The following is a 9,355-nucleotide window of genomic DNA, read 5'->3' on the forward strand; positions in this document are numbered from 1 at the left end:
CTTATGCAAAGCGTGTGCTCCACCACTGAACTACCCAACACCCACATGATTGATATGTGTGGCCATTGCTAAGAAAATTGTCCAAGATCACACGGTGAACAGGAATGAACTCTCACTGAAGGTCCAAGCATGATGCGAACAGAGGTATAGAGGGCCAGGATTGTCAGGCCTGGTTTGCAAGCCTATAGTCATGAGGTGCAATTGAGGCCAAAATGGAGATCATGCTTGAGGATGTTTATGCAAACATTTCCCTATATCTATATGGCATGCCCATGCCTGCAAGATTTTGTGAGATTTTGTAGTGTTGGGACTGCTGAAGTTTGCAAGATTTTGTGAGATTTAGCAGCGCTGGAACAAAACAAGGAACATTCTGAACAATGAGCTGCTGACGGGAGGGAGGGAGAACATATATGCTGCATTTGCACGCAACACAGAACAAAGGGTCCAATGGAACCATGGTTCCACCCCCACCCCCTGCTTGCTTACCAGTCCATGCTTGTACAAAATGGACAGGTACCGAACTGTGTCAGGGAAACTGCAGAGAGGAGGGGACCTGGCTGTGCGGGCTTCCTTCTGGCATGAAGGACAGCCCCTTCAGCCAATCACACCCAGAGAGAGGGAGGAGCTTCCTCCCTCAACTCTGGCTACAGCGAACACAGCCTGCAGTTCCACATTCGCATATAATGCTGGCAGCTGCAAACCTCAGGTGGGAGCAGCGAAACTCACTACAACCCGAGGTTTCAAATTGGAGCTTGGGAAGGGAAACCTAAGGCTGCTTTTCTGATGGGACCGAAGGTTCACACATTCAGACGTACAAGAAGGACAACCTCAGACTGCTTCCCCTCTGGTTTCCCGTTATGTGCAAATGTGGCAACAGAAAACTCTAGGACTTGTGGTTTGAGAGACAGACTATGGAAAAAGGCTGCTTGAGAATTGCTCTTGCTCTCAAAATGCCAGTAGGCTTAATGCAAGTTTTCTGTAAATAAAATTTGCCTGCACTCTGGCTTGGGAGAAAAAGTCTAATAGTTTTGGTGCCCTCTAAAGAATAAAAAATGCTGTAGTAGCAGTCACTTCTTCCTGTCTGAGCCCTTAGGACTATGATGTATGGCTGGAGATGGAGGTTTCAGGCTTGTACTGAAGACCATAATGGCCAGATTGCATACTGACTCTGTCCTTCATCCTATCCACTGAAATCCAAAAACTCCATCCAATGCCAGTGTAACCGGCTACCCCAGTAACAAAAAAGAGAATCAAAATAGGACCACACAATGTCTGGAAAATGCCTTTGACCTGCACATGCCTCACAAACCTGCCATCATTTCAGAATGAGAAATAGTGAAAAAGCAAAACAATTTTACCCCCACCCCCTGCCAGTAGGCATTATCCCTGCTAACTGTGCAAAGAGGCACCTTTTACAGTGGTGATTCTCTTTATTTAGCAGGGGGAGAGTAACTGGCCCTATCCACCCCCAGCACAGTACCCCTCCAGTGACTGTTGCTGGTGTCTATCTTGTGTCGTTTTTTAGAATGTGAAAGCCCTTTGGGGACAGGGAGCCATCTTATTTATTTATTATTTCTCTGTGTAAACCGCCCTGAGCCATTTTTGGAAGGGTGGTATAGAAATCAAATTAATAATAAAAATAAATAAATAAATAAATAAATAAATAAATAAATAAATAAATAAATGCACCACGCATAGCGCAGTGCACAAAAAGTCCCACCCTCTTCCATTGGGAAGGCATTATGTGCATAGCTAGTAGATTGCAACAAGCCAAAGTAACCATCTGATCTCAGAAGATCTCAGAAAAGCAAATTCAGTGCTCTGTCAATAATCTGACCCTTTTCTGCAAGGACATATTAAATAAACTGAAAAAATTATTCTGAAAACCAGTCAATGCTCTGTCAAATAATCTGACCCTTTCTGCAGGGATATAAGTTGAAATCTGAAGCAAGTGCTCTCTCAAATGAATCTGAGCCTTTTCTGTAGGAATTTATATAAAATGGAGAAATTAATATTCTGAAAAGCAAAGAAGTCAGTGTTCCATCAAATAATCCTAACCTTTCTGCAGGGACATGAAACAAATTCTCTCTTAAACTAATCAGACCCTGCTTTCCTGCAGGACAAGCTGCATGCTTTGAGAGAGAGAGAGAGAGAGACCTCATGGCCAGGCTGCCTTCAAAGAGGCAACTTCTCTCCACAGTGGTCTCTTCCCTCTAAGTTGCATCTCAGACACAGACAATTCTCTGAAGCAAGGGGAGAGAGGGAGGTGGTAGGTGGTGAAAATGGGGGTTTTCTATTGCATGGTCATGAGAAGGGAAACATGGTGGGAATTTGTGGCTGTTCCAGGTAAATTGGGGCAGTTGGTAAGTAAGTTGGTCTGTTGGTCTGGGAAGTATGCCACTGCCATACAAGGGTAAAACTGACTAAAATAAGGTTGTGGAACAAATGGAGGCTGCTCCTGGCCAAAGTGGGCTCAGTTGAGTATGCAACTCCTAGTCAACTTTGGTTTAAATGCAGGTGAGCCAGGTCCCGGTTCAAACTCATCATACCTGAAAACAACAGTGGGAGTGGGTAAGGGCTACAGATCATTCAGGTACACTGCACAGTGGGAGAGGCAACATAAGCATGCCTGACCAGGCATTGCCAACATGATGATGCCCAGGTGGGTTGAGGCCTACCTGGAATACCCTACCCTAGGGTGCAGAAACTGCAGTGACATTGTTGCACTAAAACTAGTGGCCAACCAGTGAACTCAATTAGCTCCAACACCACAACTTGTTCAACCAGACCCAATCAAAGAGTAGGCCTTGGGACTGAAGGACCACTATACAACCAGCACAGGTAGGGAAAAATGCATGGGCCAGCATGCTCCCAAACTTGCCTCACTAGCAGGCCAACAAATGTACCCAGCCATCAGGATCGGGGCGTATCTAGGGTAGGGCAGGCAGGGCAGGGCAATTGAAGGGAGGCGCCATTTTCTAAAATTAAAAAAAATTTAAATGGCTGCTGAAAACAAAATGGCCACCGCGCATGCTCAAATGGCTGCCCAGGCCATGCCAGGACACGCAGAGGCCATTTGAGCATGCATGGTGGCCATTTTGTTTTCAGTGGCCTTTAAAAAAAAATATTAAAATGGTCACCGCACATGCTCAAATGGTCCCTGTGAGACCCCAGAGGCCAGCGGGGGGACCTTTGCAGACCCCACCCCCATGGCCTTTAGGAAGCCCCCTGAAGGGGCTACAGGTAAAAAAAATTAATTTAATATAATATAAATCACTGTACACATATTTAGTTTGGCACTATGTACAGAGAATCAGGGCTTGTGAATACTGAGCTGAAACATATGAGCTAGGATTGTATCTAGGAGCTAGGATTTGCTCTTAGTTTGCTTCTTGTGATAAGTGAGTTAAATGTGATGTCTTAATAATATGGCTATTAATGGTGAGTTTATCTTTGAATCAGTGTGAAATCCTTAGTGTTAAGGCCCACTGGGAGTTTCTTGCTCTCTTTCTCTCATTTTAACTGTCTTTCTGAAAGTCTAGAATATATTCCAAGCAGTGACACAGTTTACTCTGCATATCCTTTAATTATTTTCAGAGTATCTGGGAATAGTCAATTCTCCATTTATTTTTAAAACTTATGCAATAGTGATGCTATGATGCATAGTAGAGAATTAGACAGACACTTCTGTTTAGTTTTCCAAGTACACCTCCACATAGTATTTGGGTATTTCATGAGACCCAGCATACTGAAATTTGTAGTTTCCCAGCATTTTTTGGTCTGGCTACGTCCACTACTAAATAGTTTTTGAAATATTAAAAGATTAACAAGCTTGACTTGTCTTTTTGAGCTGTTATTATGGTAAAGTTATCTGAAAGATGGGTGTCAGATGTTTGGCCAGGGGGCGCAATTTCAGTGCTTGCCCTAGGCGCTATTTTCCCTAGATATGCCTCTGATCAGGATACAGCTGCCAAGCAAAGTGTGGCTCACTAAGATTATCCCACCCATAAAGGAAAGGCCAGAATACCCAGGCCCCAATTGTGTCTGAGAGAGTAGGAAGTCCCTCAAACTCGGCCAGACTCAAGGCTCACTGGATCCACCACTCCAGGGAAAATATTAGCAATCCAATCACACTTGGGACTTTGATGTAAACTTGCTGAACTTTGGGCTCATGCATCACAAAGCTGTTGAGGGAATCCACTCACCCAATCAAAAATGAGAATAAATCCTAGGGTCCTAGGAAGGGGCACAGTGTGCAAGAACTCTGACCTCCACCAAGCTAATGTACGGAGTCTCACAAAGGGCCTCACAAGCCACCCTAAACTTCTGTAGTCTTTTCTAAGGAAGCACATGCCACCACATTTGATGGCGGAAAGAAGACACAAGAGAAAAGACCAAGGAGACAAATCGGGATAATAACCAAAATGCTCATGTAGCTCCACACTGCAAGCTGCCACCCCAGCTGCTCTGTGGGCCCATGGGGAAGAGATTTCCACCCTCACTGATGTTCCATCAAGTCCTGGTGCAACCTCAGCACTACCAGGCAGTGCCGCAACTCCATCAGCATAAAGCAGGGAGGCGGGAAGGATCATGTGGAGCGCAAGCACATCCTTCTAAAGCACAGGATGCTTCAAAGCCCTGGGCATCATGATAATAAATCATCTGGGCAAAATGGACCCAGGGGATGCTGCACTCACAATACTAAATTGCTTTGTTGTAAACCACCCAGAAATGTAGTTTTGGGCGGTATAAAAGTACATTATATAAATATAAATAAAATATAAATTGAGCCAGCCCATAGCCCCGATAGATGCCAGATAGACTTAGGGATGGGACACATTCATATGAAGGAGGAATTTACAGTGACTTTAGTATGGCAACAGCAAAGTGTCATTCATAAAGCCCAAATTATTCAGTTTTTTTGTTGATGATTTGCCCTTAACACATAGTAAGCACATCCTAAAAGTTGAACTTTTTAAAAAGTTTTTTTGGTGGTTTTTTGTGTTTTTATACTCCATCATGTCTGCAGAGCTGTGTGTAGAGACCCATGGAGAAAGCGGATGGACCCTGTGATGGGAGCGTGACTTTTGTGTCTGCTGACACCACTCTGGGCAGACTTGTTTCCTGTGCCCTGAAGTTACCTTCCGCTCATTTGTTTCAAAGTTTTGTCTTTTTGTTTAAATTTGTAAACATATTCCTGGAGGTCACTGCCAGTGGGGTGAGCAAAGTAGTGAACTCCTCCTGGTATTTACTAATTTAATTTATTAATTAGTAATTACCAATCAGAGGAGACTTCCTAATCCAAATACTTTCTTTTATAGATAGGGAGGATGTACTGCCTTTAAAAAAATCAGTTACTTTACTTTACTTACTTAATGGCTGACTTTTGCCTTTAATTTTTACATTATTTATCTCAGTGCTCTTGCACAAGACTGCCTGCAGGGGGAGGCAGGGAAAGGAGGGGGAAAGGGAGAAAAAGTGTAGTGCTTAGTCTCCTCCTGCTCCCAGTCAAAGCAGGAAAGTAGTTTTGAATTGGCTTTGAGCTGCTCCTGAGAGCTGGAAACAAAGCCTTAATTTAATGCTATGAGGGAGTGATCAAGGCATGCCGATAATCTGGTGAAATGGGGTTAAAAAGGAAGAAAAATCTTTGAGAAGTGTAGCACTTCTTCCCCCGTCACCGCAAAAGTAGTTGTTGCTTTGTTTAAAAAGGTATTATTGTGCACCCATGCCATTGCAGAATTATGCAAAGACAACTTTTAAAACCAAGACTATTCAGAGCGGGGTAATGGCTGAGCAGAAAGCTCTGAAATTTAGCACACAGATAGTGGAGGATGGTAGAACTCTGTGTATTTAATTTCAAGTAAATCTGGCAATCCTTGATCTTTAATTATTTTTAAAACAACAACAAAAATTTTTCCCTACAGATGGAAGATGTGCAGATGCGCTTGTGCAAGAGCACTGAGAATTTTTTAAAAATTAAGTTTTTATAATTAAAAATAAATAAATAAATAAATAACCAGAAACTACACATGTGCACACACTCACTCCTTGCCTACCTGAACACAGGTGAATGCATCAATAGGAAGCAGGAGGGGGGCGTCCCCACCTCCTCTGCAACCATATTGGCCAGAAATGGGTGGAATGGATGGGGAGAAGCCTGCCATATGAACAAGCCAAGGTTCAAAAAACAGCAACAAATTGTACTCAACCATAATAAAAAGCAGCAATGTGAAGGGAACGACCCAAATTTACTCCAATTTATGCTTATTTACATTACACTTATACTCGCTTTATATATTTCCACCCTAATTTGTCCAAGTGTACACTGCTTCCTCCCACAGTAAATCTCTGCCATCTGGACAACCCCCTGCACTATCCTGGTAAGCTACCTGGGAGTCATCTTACACGGGAACACTTCTAATGTTTCTCCCTCTTGGCTCACCTGGGAACACCATATGTCCCACTGCTTGCGAAGCTGCTTCTAAACCCTGTTGTACCACAGCTGTATTCATAGCAGCGCGGGAGTGTGGCTCAAGCTGGTAGAGATCCAGAGAAGCTACAACTTTTGCCTCTTTTGTGAATACATGCACTGACCGAAGTGTGCACCCACACCTCTATGGGCCATATATATGGACCCTGTGCTCCCACCTCTCTCAAAAACCTGCAGGAGGCAGGAGTGTACAACTTTTCATCTCCCCATTACTCCATGCACATTTCCCCACCATCACATTCATGGCAGGAAAATGCCATTAGAGAAGTTATGCCATTTCCTGAAGCTGAAATAGGTCACTTAATTCCCATTAATTTCAGTGGGACACTGGGACTTAGTCATATCTTCTGCATGTGGACCCCAAATCCCCTTCCTATTGTTAAAGGGGAGCTAGAAAAGCCCAGAAATAAGGTGGGAGGGGTCCGGTCTTGGTTTTCCTCTTTTAAAGTTTATTCTCCATCTCTGCCTGCTCTTTTTTAAAAATGTTAAACAAACAACATACACATAACTAAGAAATCACAGGAAGGAATGTCAAACAAACAGTGATCAGTGTTATAGCCCAGATACGAGTGGAGTGCAAATTGTCCATTGTAAGAGAGGAAATGAACTTATACAAACCTTTATAATAAGTAATAGTAGCAAATAGAAATAGTAAAGTGGGGGAGCAGTTTCACACCTATCTCTTAATTAGGAAAAAGTGAGGCTATTCACATGTGCGTGCAAAACTGGGGAAAGGGAGCCCATCCCGGTTTTGCATGCGCATGTGAACCATGGGGACTGCGCCCGATCCTGGTGGCACCAGGGTGGCACACCGGCTTATGGAGCCCCCCCCCCTCAAAATGGGGATAGGCAGCGAGTGCTCTGCTCATGTGTCAGCCGCAGCTGCTTGCAGCTACAGCTGGCAGACTTGGCGATCGGAGATCCCCATAATGCACCATGCGCTTACACCGTGCATTGTTGGAGCTCCCGGGGGGGGGGCAGGTGGTGTGTCCTGGCACCCCGACCCTCGGAGCTACTGGCAAGAACCGGTGCTTGTCTGGGTGGGCAATTCGCCCGCCCAGGGAAGGTAGAATGATTGTCTGTGGGGAGGTATGCTCCTCAAGGCTTCAAGGCTGAGAAATGGCTCAGTATCTTTCCATAAGCTTAGCTGATCAGCACAGCAGGGGGATAGCAACCATTAGGTACCTTGTTTGCATACTGTATAAAAGAATGTCAAGTTACCATAAACTGGTCATCTTTTGTCAGACCGTTGATTAATCTTCTTTGATGAGTTAGCTTTTCTGAAAGAGCAATTTACCAGACTCTGTATCCTGATATTGTGAAACCCTTTTCTGATTTCCAGTTTTTAGCTACTTCAATCTTAGCAGCTGCCAAAGGAAGTAGCATAAGATCTTGTGTCTTTTGCTACATCTCTCTAAAATAAAAAGGAAGCTACCAGACAATTGACTGACTCCTGAATGCAGATATTTTCAAAGTCTATTAATTGTCTGGTAGCTTCATTTTTATTTTAGAGAGATGTAGCAAAAGATTTGATCTGTGCTTTTTGAAGCCAAGTTACATAGAGTCCTTATAATCTAATAGGTGATTCAATATATTATCAGAAATTGGCTTCCCCAGGGGTGGAGCCACCATTGGGCAAATAGGTTCAAAGAACCCGGGCTGCCACCAATCAGGGGCTGCGAGTGCGGCCCCAGACATGCCCCCCATGTCTGATGTCAGACACGGGGGACGTTATTGTAGTCCCAAACGGGGCTGCAGGGCCCCGTTTGGATCCAAAATCGGCCCGCACTGCGTTGGGCAGTGCAGGCTGGAGTGACTGAGCCACTCCTGGTCTCACTGCCAACGCAGAGGGGCTGATCGACCCCCCCCAAACAGGGGCCCATGGCCCCATTTAGTAGAGAAATCATCACGCACTGCATTGGCAGCGTGGCCAGAATGACTCTCCCTGCCTTTAAGGCAGGGAGAGTTTGCTCTGGCCCGCACTGCCCAACTCAGCACGGGCTGATCTCCTTTCCGAATGGGGCCATGCTGCCCCATTTGGAAGGGAGACCATGCCCCTCCCCATGGCTGATGTCAGATGCGGGGCTGGGACCAGGGGGCCGCGGCAACGGCCGCACACGGGCCACCACCAGCCTCCTTATGCTGCTGGGCTTCCCACACTCAAATAAATATAGTAGCCAGAAGATACCCCTTGATTCCCAGTCTTTATATGCTCTAAATTTAAATGGATCTGAACAAAGTGGGTGATTCAGCATTGGGAGGTGTGGGGAGGTGGAGGGGCAAGAATTTTGATACAAGATTTCCATGTACTAAAAAAGAGTTTGAATGTTGGCTAATCTCTTGTTTGTTAATGATAGGGTAGGAAAGGCACTTATTGTTGTATCATCTTGCAGTGAATCTATAGTCACCCATAGGTTGGATCTGTCATTTCTGATGATATGGATAAGTTGTTTAAGTTGGCAAGAATCATAATAGAGTTTGACATTGGGAAGTCCCAACCCTCCTGTTTTTGTACTTCTGTATATTGATTTCCTGTTGATTCTAGTCATTTTGTTGTTACAGAAGTGTTCTATATTGCTCTGCCAGTTTTTACTACTCTTAGGGGGAATAGGAATAGGTAAGTACTGAGAAAGGAACAGAAAATGTGGAAATACCATCTTTTTTTTTTTAGCTAGCCATAACAGATTCAGTTTTTTTCTAAGGATGCCAGTTGAGATTTCACTTTTCTTTGCAGAACATCTAGATTAGATTAGATTCCTTCCTTCCTTCCTTCCTTCCTTCCTTCCTTCCTTCGTTGGGAGAGGTCTTTGGTAATTATGATTCCTAGATATCTGAAGCCAAAAATTTGTAATTTTAGCAAGGATA

Source organism: Hemicordylus capensis, chromosome 4 (assembly GCF_027244095.1).
Source record: "Hemicordylus capensis ecotype Gifberg chromosome 4, rHemCap1.1.pri, whole genome shotgun sequence".
In the NCBI taxonomy this organism is placed as follows: Eukaryota; Metazoa; Chordata; class Lepidosauria; order Squamata; family Cordylidae; genus Hemicordylus; species Hemicordylus capensis.